The following is a 10,778-nucleotide window of genomic DNA, read 5'->3' as shown; positions in this document are numbered from 1 at the left end:
AACACAAAATAAATGTTGCAGCATCTGGAACATGTCAATGAATATCATGATGATAAGAAACCAGTAAATTTTTTACGAGGAGGTTGTAAGAACTAAAAAGTTGTTCCCATGAAAAGGTTGGTGATGACATGGCCTCAATTTGTGAATATAAATCTTTAAGAATATTAGCTACACTGTCAGAGATATCAGAAATGTAAACACAAAATGTAGTTTTTATAATGTCATAGGTAACCCTATAAGATGTTGTTCACACATCTAATGTCATCTGATTTTTTAAAATATCTTTGTATAGGATCCTCCATGTTTGGAAGAGTTCCCTTTACTTTTGTAAAGTACGACTAGATAATCATACTAGCAAACACACATTAAATCTGTCTATGTAGGAGGTTAGGATTTTGTTTTTAACTTTAGTTCAGGTTTTGCTTTTAAACATCCAGCAGGTCACTTACACCAGTCTTAAAGTAGGAGTACTGGGTTTTACATTAATGCTTATAACTTTGCAATATTTACCTCTACCATTTAATTGGGGTCAGTAGGAGTAATGGAAGTTAGCCCTACATCCTGTAAATTCTATAGGTGATGGCCTAGTATCTTTAAATTAACTCGGGTTGTTCTATTGAAAGTTGTAATTTGTAAGGAACTAATAGACAATAGTTATAAGGTTTACAAGGGAAGTACAAAATTAAATTAACAAGAGTGAAAACACATTTATTTCTTATAGTAGCTATGAACCAAGAAACATAATTTTTATAAACTCAAATCTTTATTTCAAAACTTTTGTTTGAAGAACACCAGCTTAGAAAGATGTTTTTCTAAACCTTATATTTTAGATTAATATGCCTGGAAGATATGAAATATCTAGTATAGAAAGAAGCCTGCAATAGCACCATGATCACACTCATGTCCTTCAATTAACCAAGTTTAGCTTTTGAAGAAAAATTAAGGATCTTTAGTGTAATGTAGCATTCAAAACTACCAATTGCTGTACAAACAGAGTTGTACAGATCCTAATTCCTTTAAGGCCATGATTTCTAAATAATAAAACTTAACAGACATGAGAAATTATTGTGATAGAAAAGAGCATATTAATATTTTGAGAAATCCTTGTTACTTCAACACATAGAGGATTAAATTTTGGTTTATATCAGTGCATTAATATTTGACCTTGGGAAGAATCCTCAAATAACATCAACTAATTGTGTTAATTAAATATAACCAATAAAGTTGCACACAAACATTTTGAGATTCACTCCCCACAAACTTTCTCTAATTTACTTAGATGTTTTGCAATTTTTACTTTATCACATGAAAGACTTTTCACATCCAGAATCATTAGTTTTTTCTTTTAATTTTCATATATATATATATGGGAAGAGGAGGTACCAGGGATTGAATTCAGGGGCACTCAACCACTGAGCAATATCCTCAGTAATATTTTGTATTTTATTTAGAGACAGGGTCTCACTGACTTTGAATTCAAGATCCTTCTGCCTCACATTCCAGAGCCACTGGGATTACTGGCATGTGCCAGAGCACATTGCTTAAAATATATTTTTTTACCTAGAACTTTCTTAAATCTCTTTCCTAGATGTTGTCACCTGTTTAAGTTTACAGTTTGAAACAATCCTATATGAAATTTTTGAATTTAGACAAATGACTCCACGATAATAGACAAAATACTTTGTTTTATAGAGTCTTGAATGAAGCACAACTAAAATATTTTTATACTCTGTAGAATTATACTTGACAGAATTTTTTTCTTTGAGTATTCTTGTTTTTAGTTACGTCAGAGAAATGTTTTCAATTTATACTTTATGAAAACACATTTAGTGTTTAAATATATTTCCTTCTGGAATTTATGAAGTCAAGACTACTTGATTTTATATTTTGTCGTTGATTTTTAATACTCTAACATTGTAAATTAATCAGATACTTCTTTATTTTTTAACAAAAACATTTATAAAGATTGATTCCATCTGTTAAATCTAATTTACTTGTTTCTAAAGGTGAAAAAACAGGATATCAGAAAATTGTAGTTAACAATATTAGCCATCACTTTCCTATTGAAGAAAAATTTGAGACACAATGGATCTTACATTTTAGATATTTTATTGAGACCATTGTGTGACCACCTAGAAAAATTTATGAGTTAATAATTTTAAAGATATCTTACTTTCATTTATTTTTAAAATCATGTGAACAAGAAGATATTTAAGCCCATTTTCATTTAAATTTTAATTTATGAGCACTCATCTCTCTGTCAATTTTGATACCATGTACAGGATGGATGGACACAAGCACATATGTAGCCACAACACCAAAACACACACACAGGTGTGCACACATACTTAACTCAGGCAGGAAACAAAGATTTTTTATCTTTTTGTAGGTAGGTCTCCACAGGTGGAGGCAACACTAAAAATAATATTAAAACCTCTATTAGATATAACCCACTAGGAATCAGAAAGAGCCTATCTGACTTTTACATCATGACTTAAATGCAGGACAGTCCTGTGCAGGTGGAAATGCCAGGTGCAAAGCCACTGTGGACACCTGAATGAAAGGTTCAGAGGACCACTTGCCCTTGATGGCTGTCAGAGTTATTTCAACACCACCATGACTATGCACCCTTAGGATTTGGTAAAGAAAGTTTTCTAGTGTATTTGAGAGTCAAACCTTGAAAAATTGACCTCTGAACATAGAGTTGAAAACTTCTATAGTTAGATAAAATAAGAGTAATCAGAGTAATATCAATTTAGGCATAAAGGATGAAATGTGAATTTATTATAAAACCATGAGCTTAAATATATAGAATTTTTTCAAAATGGGAGTTCTAAAAATAATACAGTCATAATTACTCTAGTAAAGGAAGCATGCAGAATCTTTTTATCAGATCAGAGTGTACCTTTTTAAAATTTTTTTGTTACTTTTAGTTATATATATAGTAGAATGTATTTTGACATAGTATACATGCATGGAGTATCACTTTCTATTTCTGTATGGTACATGCTGTGGAGTTACATTGGTCGCGTATTCACATATAAACATAGGAAGGTTATATTTAATTTATTCCACTGTCTTTTTTATTTCCATTAACACTCCCTATCTTCATCTCTTTTTGTGTAATCCAATGAACTATAGCAGTTGTCTGTAAAGTTAGTGGGAAACAGATGAAAGGAAGGCTGGTGTAAACCAAACTATCTTGATCTTTGTTATGTGTAGTAACACAATTAGTGAAATCACAATTAATAAATTGCACAAACTATCAATCATTGTCCATTTCTGAGACATTCATATTTCTTGTTAATAATACAAAATTTTCAATTTCAAACCAGCACCAGCAATGTAGGAGGCCCCTTAGCAACTTAGCAAGATCTTCACTCTAAGTAAAACACAAAAGGATTGGGGATCTGCCCTTGGGTTAAATCCCTGGAAAAATAACAACCAAACACCCAACAAATTCAACAACATGAAAACCACCACCACCACCAGAAACAGCAAAAGGTTGTCACAAGGCTTTAGGAAACAAGGACATATAGATGTTTCCTTTTTGAATTCCAATAAATTGAGGGAAATTAAAAGTTGACCTGGGTAAGACATTGAGGCTAGATAATTACGGTCCATTTTTCCATAATTATAATCCATGACATGTTAGTATACACATCAGAGAATAAAGATAAGTGGGAGGAAACCTGCCCGAAACCTGTCCTGCAAATCAGCCTTGGGGATTGACCATGACACTGGGCAAATCATGGCCATCATAAAACAGTGGCAGCCAACATGGGCCCAGGAATGGGGGTGCTCTTCCCCAGTGGATGGATTTGACTGTCAGGACATAGGTTCTCTATTTCTTCCATGGACAAGGAGAGTCTTCTTATTTTATGGATTATCTTACAGAAATATTACTGTGATTCACCCTACATTTTTGGTTATAACTTCTTTGGAATTTGATTTTTATATATTTTAGTAGAAATTAAATTGACTCATATGAAGAGGATTGTATCACATTATGAATCTCAATCAGGGAAATTAGGATAATGCTGAAATACATCTTTCTCATTTCCTAGAGAACAACTGTCTTTGTATTACTCTCCTCACAGCTTCCTTTACCTGTTTGTTCCTGAGACTGTAGATGAGAGGATTCAAAAAGGGAGGAACCATGGTGTAAACAGCAGAGAGAAGCATGTCCTGGAGTGTGTCAGAAGTTGCTGAAGGTCTCAGGTACACACCTATGCTGGAGCTGAGAAAGATGGACACCACGAGGATGTGAGGGGTGCAGGTGGAGAAGGCTTTGCCTGGGGTTTTGTTGGGAACTTTCAGCACAGTTGAAAATATGCGAATATATGACATGATTATTATACCAAAGGAGCCACCACCAACTATTATAGTAGAGACAAGCAGAAGGACCATGTTGCTGGTGGTGTCAGAGCAGGAGAGCCTCAGCAGAGAGGGGACATCACAGAAGAACTGATGGACCACATTTGACTGACAGAACGACAATCGGAATGTGTTTCCAGTATGCACACCTGCATACACCAGAGCACTGAGCAAGGAACCAGGGTCATGCGAACACAAAACTGAGGGTTCATGATGATGGGGTACTGGAGGGGCTGACAGATGGCCACATAGCGGTCCCAGGCCATGATGGAGAGAAAAAGAAGTTCATCACATCCACAAAAAATGACCAAGAAGATCTGGGTTGCACATCCAGCCACTGAAATGATCCTGTTGCCAGTGATGGAGTTGACACAGGCATTGGGGACAGTGATGGAAATGAAGCACATGTCCAAGATGGACAGGTTCCTGAGGAAGAAGTACATGGGCATGTGCAGGTTCTGGTCAGCAGTGGTGACAGTGACGATCAGAAGATTCCCTAACAAGGTACCTAGGTATGTCAGTGAGAATACTGTGAAATAGAGGAAAATCATATTCCAGCCATCAGGAGAACCCAGGAGGATAAATTCAGTTACTATGGTGGCATTGGCCATTTACAGGAAATTCTGGTTGTCTAGGAAGATAAAGAGGTAAGAGAGAGGAAGCAAAGCATGATTAATGCAAATACTCTACATATTCATGTCCAATTTATTTGCTTGTATTTTGTAGTTACTTTCTCTGTAGAGGAAGGTCACTCTTGGTTTTCTGATTTTTTAAATTGTTTCTAAGCAGAGTGCACCTCTCAGTTCAGGTGTGGAGGTCTGCAGCCCAGGGTCTGGTGTGCCCTGCAGGGCTTGTCCTCAGCTCCCCCATCATGCCTCCCTTGACCTCCTAAGACTGTCATGCAGGGCACTTACAGGGGTTGCTCACATCCTCTCCTGCAAGGTCACTTGTCCTACAGTGTGTTCTTTAATGATTCATAAAATAGTTGCCCTCATTCTCTTCCAGAAATGCAATTCAACCCTGTTTTGCCATTGTATAAAAATAAGAATTATAACTAATAATTTGAATTGCAGTCAATGTTTAATTTATGTAGGAATCTATCTATATAGTTGGAGTATTTATCACCATGAACAGGAATAGATCTTACTCATGAGGAAACCATCTACAGGATTCAAACTTTCCCATTCCAGGCCCACAAGTCCAGAGCTGTGGTAATCTGAGGTCACCTGACTGTACGTGGTCTCCCCTCAGTTCCCCACTGTCCCTGCTGATCCCCAGGACCTGGGTGGTGCTGTCTCATGGCCACACATCCTCAGCCAGGCCAGTTGCAGCCCCCACTGGGGCTCTGTTTTCTTCTCCTACTGATTTGCGTAAGGTGTTTAAAGCCACCTGCTTCCAGGACAGCTGACATTCTCCTAAACTTTTAATTTTTACCTTAATATATTTTTATTCTGTGTTCATCACCATGAAACCTAATATTCCACTGTCTATGCAATCATTTGTCCTCTTTTCTTTTTTGGCAGTGCTGGGGGTTGAACCCAGGGCCTCGTGCTTCCAAGGCAGGCAATTTACTACCTGAGACATATCCCCAGCTTGTCCTTTTCTTTTTGACATCATCCAGTATATTCGTTTCTTCTCAATGTCATAACTATACAAAAAGATACTGAGTTTTTACACTGATAGGAGGATTTGCTCATAGTTATAACAGTTCTGCAGCAGCTCAGACCAGTTCAATCCTGAGTCACCTACATCATCATTCCCTGTGGCCTCTGGAAATCTGGGTCCTCCTCAGCACCTCGACAGGTTAATCACACTTTCCCTTAGAAAAGTGATCCTGATGAGCCCGTCTGGGCTCCTCTGGAAAAATGTGTGTCCCTCTGTGTCACTTGTGGGTGTCCAGACACAGGTAGTTTGGTGTTAATTTTGCAGTGAGTGTGAGATTCAAGTGGTTCTATGCAGTCAACTTGCATTCTTTGTCTCCCCATCCCCATTCCTCCCGGACACAAACCTGAAGCTCATGGTTGAGTGTCCTCCTTGTCCATAGTACACACCTAATACTTGCTGACAGAGGCCTTTTCTACTGTGACAAGATGACTTAAATTTCCCCATTACTATGAAGTGGGCTTTAGAGGACAGTCAAATGCAACTTTTCCTCTGGATACTGCTTTACAGTCTCAATTTTTTTCCACTCTTCTATAATGTTACAAATCAGCATGTTCTACAGCCATTCACTAAATTGGTATGTATTCATCTCTCAAATCTCTGGTGCAAGTTCCTTGATTTGGCACCTTGTATCATTCATATTTTTATCATTCTAGGAGCATGTGCATGACTTCCTGAACAGTGGTTAATGAACAAATGCCTGGTGGCTTGTTGACTGAACATTCACCAGTACTGGCTTTCTTTACTGATTGACAGATGAAGAGCTCCCAAGCAGACTCTACCCTTGGGGTGCAGGGTCAGGGAAGCCCTGGCCCCATGTGCATTTGCAAGGCAATGTGTCTTTTCAGTAGTCACTCAACAAACGTTATTGTTGATGTAAATATGCTCACAGTTTCAGAAGTTGAAGTTTTGTAAACAAGAAAAATATTTGTATTTTAAAATAATTTGATTACCTTGAGAGGTACATACAATAGATAAGAGTGTAAATACATAATACAAATTTTGAAGTTGATGAGTAACGACACAAATCCATATTAAAAACCATGCAGCTTTTCAGCCTTCTATACTGACCTTCAGACATGTCAGGGATCCTTATTGACCACCCCTAGACATTTATGTCAAATATAAGATGGAAAAACAAATATGTGTTTGGGTTCTGGAGGCTAGCATAGAACTACAGAGACATTTTGTTGGTTTCCAGTTTATGTATGCTAAACCATGTATTGCTTTGTATTTCCAAGAGAACTTAAGTCAATTCTCCAGTAAATGTAGTTGCATTCTATGAACTTAGTTTATTTCCTTCTTTGCTTATGTAATTAACTACAATTTGAAAAATTCTTCTCTCTATTTGACTTTTCATGAATCAGTCTTATGGGAAACTTCACATTATGGATATGATGTCTTGATATGAATCACCACCTGATTTCATAGGTCTTCAGAGTATTCTTGAAGATCTTCAAAATATGATTACTTTGTGAACCTAGTTTTTTAAATAAGGAATAAGCTTTAGTTTCTGTAGTTTGACCTCAATAACTTTAGAGTAGTCAGAACTACATTCTTGTTTATGGGGTGAAAATTGCTTTTTGAAAATTATTTCCTAAAATACTTGAGATGGGGGAGTAAAGAAAACAAACCTCAGGTAGCATGAGTGTCAGGAAAAGAAACAGGAGGAGAAGTTAGCATATGTTTAATGCCAGAAGAATGAGGAGGAAGTGCCCAAGTCCTTTCTTCTATAAGTGGGTCCAGCTGGGAGGTTTCATTTTGGTCCTTCTGTTGAAAGAGCTTAAGATAAGGAAATGGATGGTAAACAGATTGAATTTAAATATGCAAAGGATTGCTTGGGTTGATCATATAGAGGAAACAGAGGGGTGGGAGGGATGGGGGGGCAGGAAAAATAACAGAATGAGACAAACATCATTTCCCTGTGTACATGTATGATTACACAAATGGTGCGACTCTACTTCATGTAAAATCAGAGAATCAACAGTTGTACCCCATTTGTGTACAATAAACCAAAATAAATAAACTTAAAAAGATACAGAATGAATGAAATACATTGCATTTTTCCCTATTAGCAATTTTGGCTTAGTGCTATTGATCAATCATTGAGGAATGCTTAAGGAAACTTTTTAAAATCCTGACATTCATAATGTGTTTTCAAAGACTGTATGAACCTATTTTTAAATTTTTACCACTGGACACCCTGCCCCATACTTACACCTAATATATTTTAATAAAAATGTGAAAAATTATTTAAAAATAAGAGAACATAATTGTGATCAGGACAAAAAGATGAGATTGATGAATTCAAAGTGCTTCACTGAAAATTATATATAGTATTAGATGCTTTCTTACTAATGCTACTGAAGACTAAGCAGGTATGTCATTTGCTGAATGAATTAATATCCACCTACCTGTCACCTGCCAATTATTTGACAATTTGGCCTTCTTGCCTTAATCTGAATGAAATTTGTCTTCTCATGAATCTTAGGAGATAATTCTGTCCATTTTCAAAGTGTGGCAAGTAAAGTAATTGAAATGACTAATTTAAACCCATAAGAGGCAGCATGAAGAACTATCAAATGTGTTACTTGCAACATACTCTAGTGACATTACTCTTGAACCACTAGGAATCAGCAAATACTACAGTTTTCACAAGACATCTCTGTGCCTGTTATTCTTGCAGAATTAACCAATCAATTCGTGGGCTAGCTGAATATCTGATTGGGATTGCAGTTTTCTAAGCATAATAAAAATGAGACATCTTATACTTTAAACTCTTACTGCCAAGTACTCACACTGGAGTGCTGCCTGTTCTCCACATGGGAGCAGAACTGAGTCTCTCCTTGGCTTCTCCCATCAACTGTGTCTGCAGGCAGTTGGATATGTCCAGTCAGCCCATTGCCATGTGGGATGTGGGGAGCTCAGTCACCTCTGGTTTATGTAAACAAGGTGCCTTGCCAGAGGAAGAAAGGTCTCTGGGAGCTTGGAGCTCAGCCTGCAGAGACAGCAGGAGACCTGAGCACACTGCCAGGCAGCAGCATCTCCAGAGGCCAGGAGAGCAGTCCTGGCCACCTGCCAGCATGGACAGTGGATGACACAGTGTGAATACTCTGTTGGGAATCACCCTAAGTCATTACTGAGAAATGTGTGACCCTGAGGGGAGAAAGATGTTCTAACTGGTGTGTTTTCATCCTGCCTCCTTCACCTCAGTGTGAGTAAGGGGGTGCTTATGGGGATCAGTTGACATTAGGGTGGTGAGCAACTCTCACTCACTTACCAACCTGCAAGTGGGAAACACCTAACACTATCTGCATTTCTGAGCAAAGTTTCTTATTTGAGATGAAATCCACATTACAGGAAATTAACCTTTGTAAGAGTTCATGGTTATCAATTCATTAATATTTACCACTTTACAAAGTTGTAGAACTTCCAACTCTATCTTGTTTCCAAATACTTTTATTACTTCAGATGAACCATCAAATCTGCTACACACACTGTCCCTACGATCCCTATTGCAGCCACTAGAAAACTCTAAGTATATTCTGTGTCTTTGGATTTACATATTTGTGAATTTCATATGAATGAAATAATTCAACATATGATCTTTCTTCTGACTTGACTTAGAAGTCAATATTAATCCATCTCATAGAGTGTATCACTAGTTCATTCCTTACTGATGAATGACATTTCATTATATGAATATGCCAAAACTATTTTTATCAACACATCCAATTTTGTACCTAGTTGTACTCAGTCTGTTAATATAATGGGACTAATTCATTGGTTATATGTGTTTCCATTTTTGATATCTCTGGTATACACTCTGTACTCTGTATGATTGTGATGAATAATTGTGCCAGTCAGATTTTCATTTCTATGACCAAAATACCTGGTTTAAAAGCCCACAATAATACCAATTCAGTTGAGGTAAATCATATTTTGTCTCATGGGTGCTGGGGCTCAGTCTATCTTTGGCCAATTCCAAGACTTTTTACCCATTTTGTGGAAACATTATGGAAGGACCCAGCAGAGTGACGCTGCTCAAGACATAGCTGCCAGGAAACAAAGACCAGGAATGGGAAAGGGGATGGAAGGGCAATGAATGCTTCCAGGGCTTAACCCCAGTGGCCCATCTCCCCCATCAATGCCCTCACATGCCTAAAGCTCCCACCCAGTCAATTCATTCAAACCAGGATGGACTGAATAGGTTGTAGCTCTCACAATCCAGTCTTTTCCCAATTCAAAATTGCTGCCCATGCATAGGAACTTTTGGGAGACATCTCACATCCCACCCATAATATTTCACCACTGGTTCTGCAAATCTCATGTCAATTGCACATTGAAGAATGAATTTAGTCCATCTCCAAGCATCCCATGGTCTTCACAATTCCAACTTTGCCCAAAAGTTCAAGTCCAAAATCTCACCTGAAACTGAGGGTAAACTCTTACCTGTGAGCCTCAATAAAAATCAAAGCAAGTTATATACATCCGATGTCCACTGGTAAAATGTAAACCTTCCCATTGCAAAGGGATTGATAGGGCTATGGAAAGAACGGATGGGACCTGAGGAACGCCAAAACCAGTTGATCAAACATAACTCCACCTGTAATTCCTCATGTTCTATACAGGACCCTTGACTGAAGTGTTCTTTCCAAAGGGCTTGGGAACTCCTCCTCTTTTGAACTTGCCAGTTGTAGAGCTCAGGGTCTCTCTTTGCCTTTAGCTCTCTCTGCTGC

At 37.5% G+C, this 10,778-nt stretch overlaps 1 pseudogene across 1 annotated transcript; it reads right to left on the bottom strand.

The window, feature by feature from the left end:
* Positions 1 to 4,056: 4,056 nt before the first annotated feature.
* On the bottom strand, positions 4,057 to 4,868 carry LOC306663394 (olfactory receptor 14C36-like; annotated as a pseudogene). Its single transcript has one exon. The product of its transcript is annotated as an olfactory receptor 14C36-like (transcript).
* Positions 4,869 to 10,778: the final 5,910 nt, after the last annotated feature.

This window comes from Sciurus vulgaris, assembly GCF_902686455.1.
Source record: "Sciurus vulgaris genome assembly, chromosome: 6".
In the NCBI taxonomy this organism is placed as follows: Eukaryota; Metazoa; Chordata; class Mammalia; order Rodentia; family Sciuridae; genus Sciurus; species Sciurus vulgaris.
This window is presented reverse-complemented; position numbering and strand designations above follow the sequence as displayed.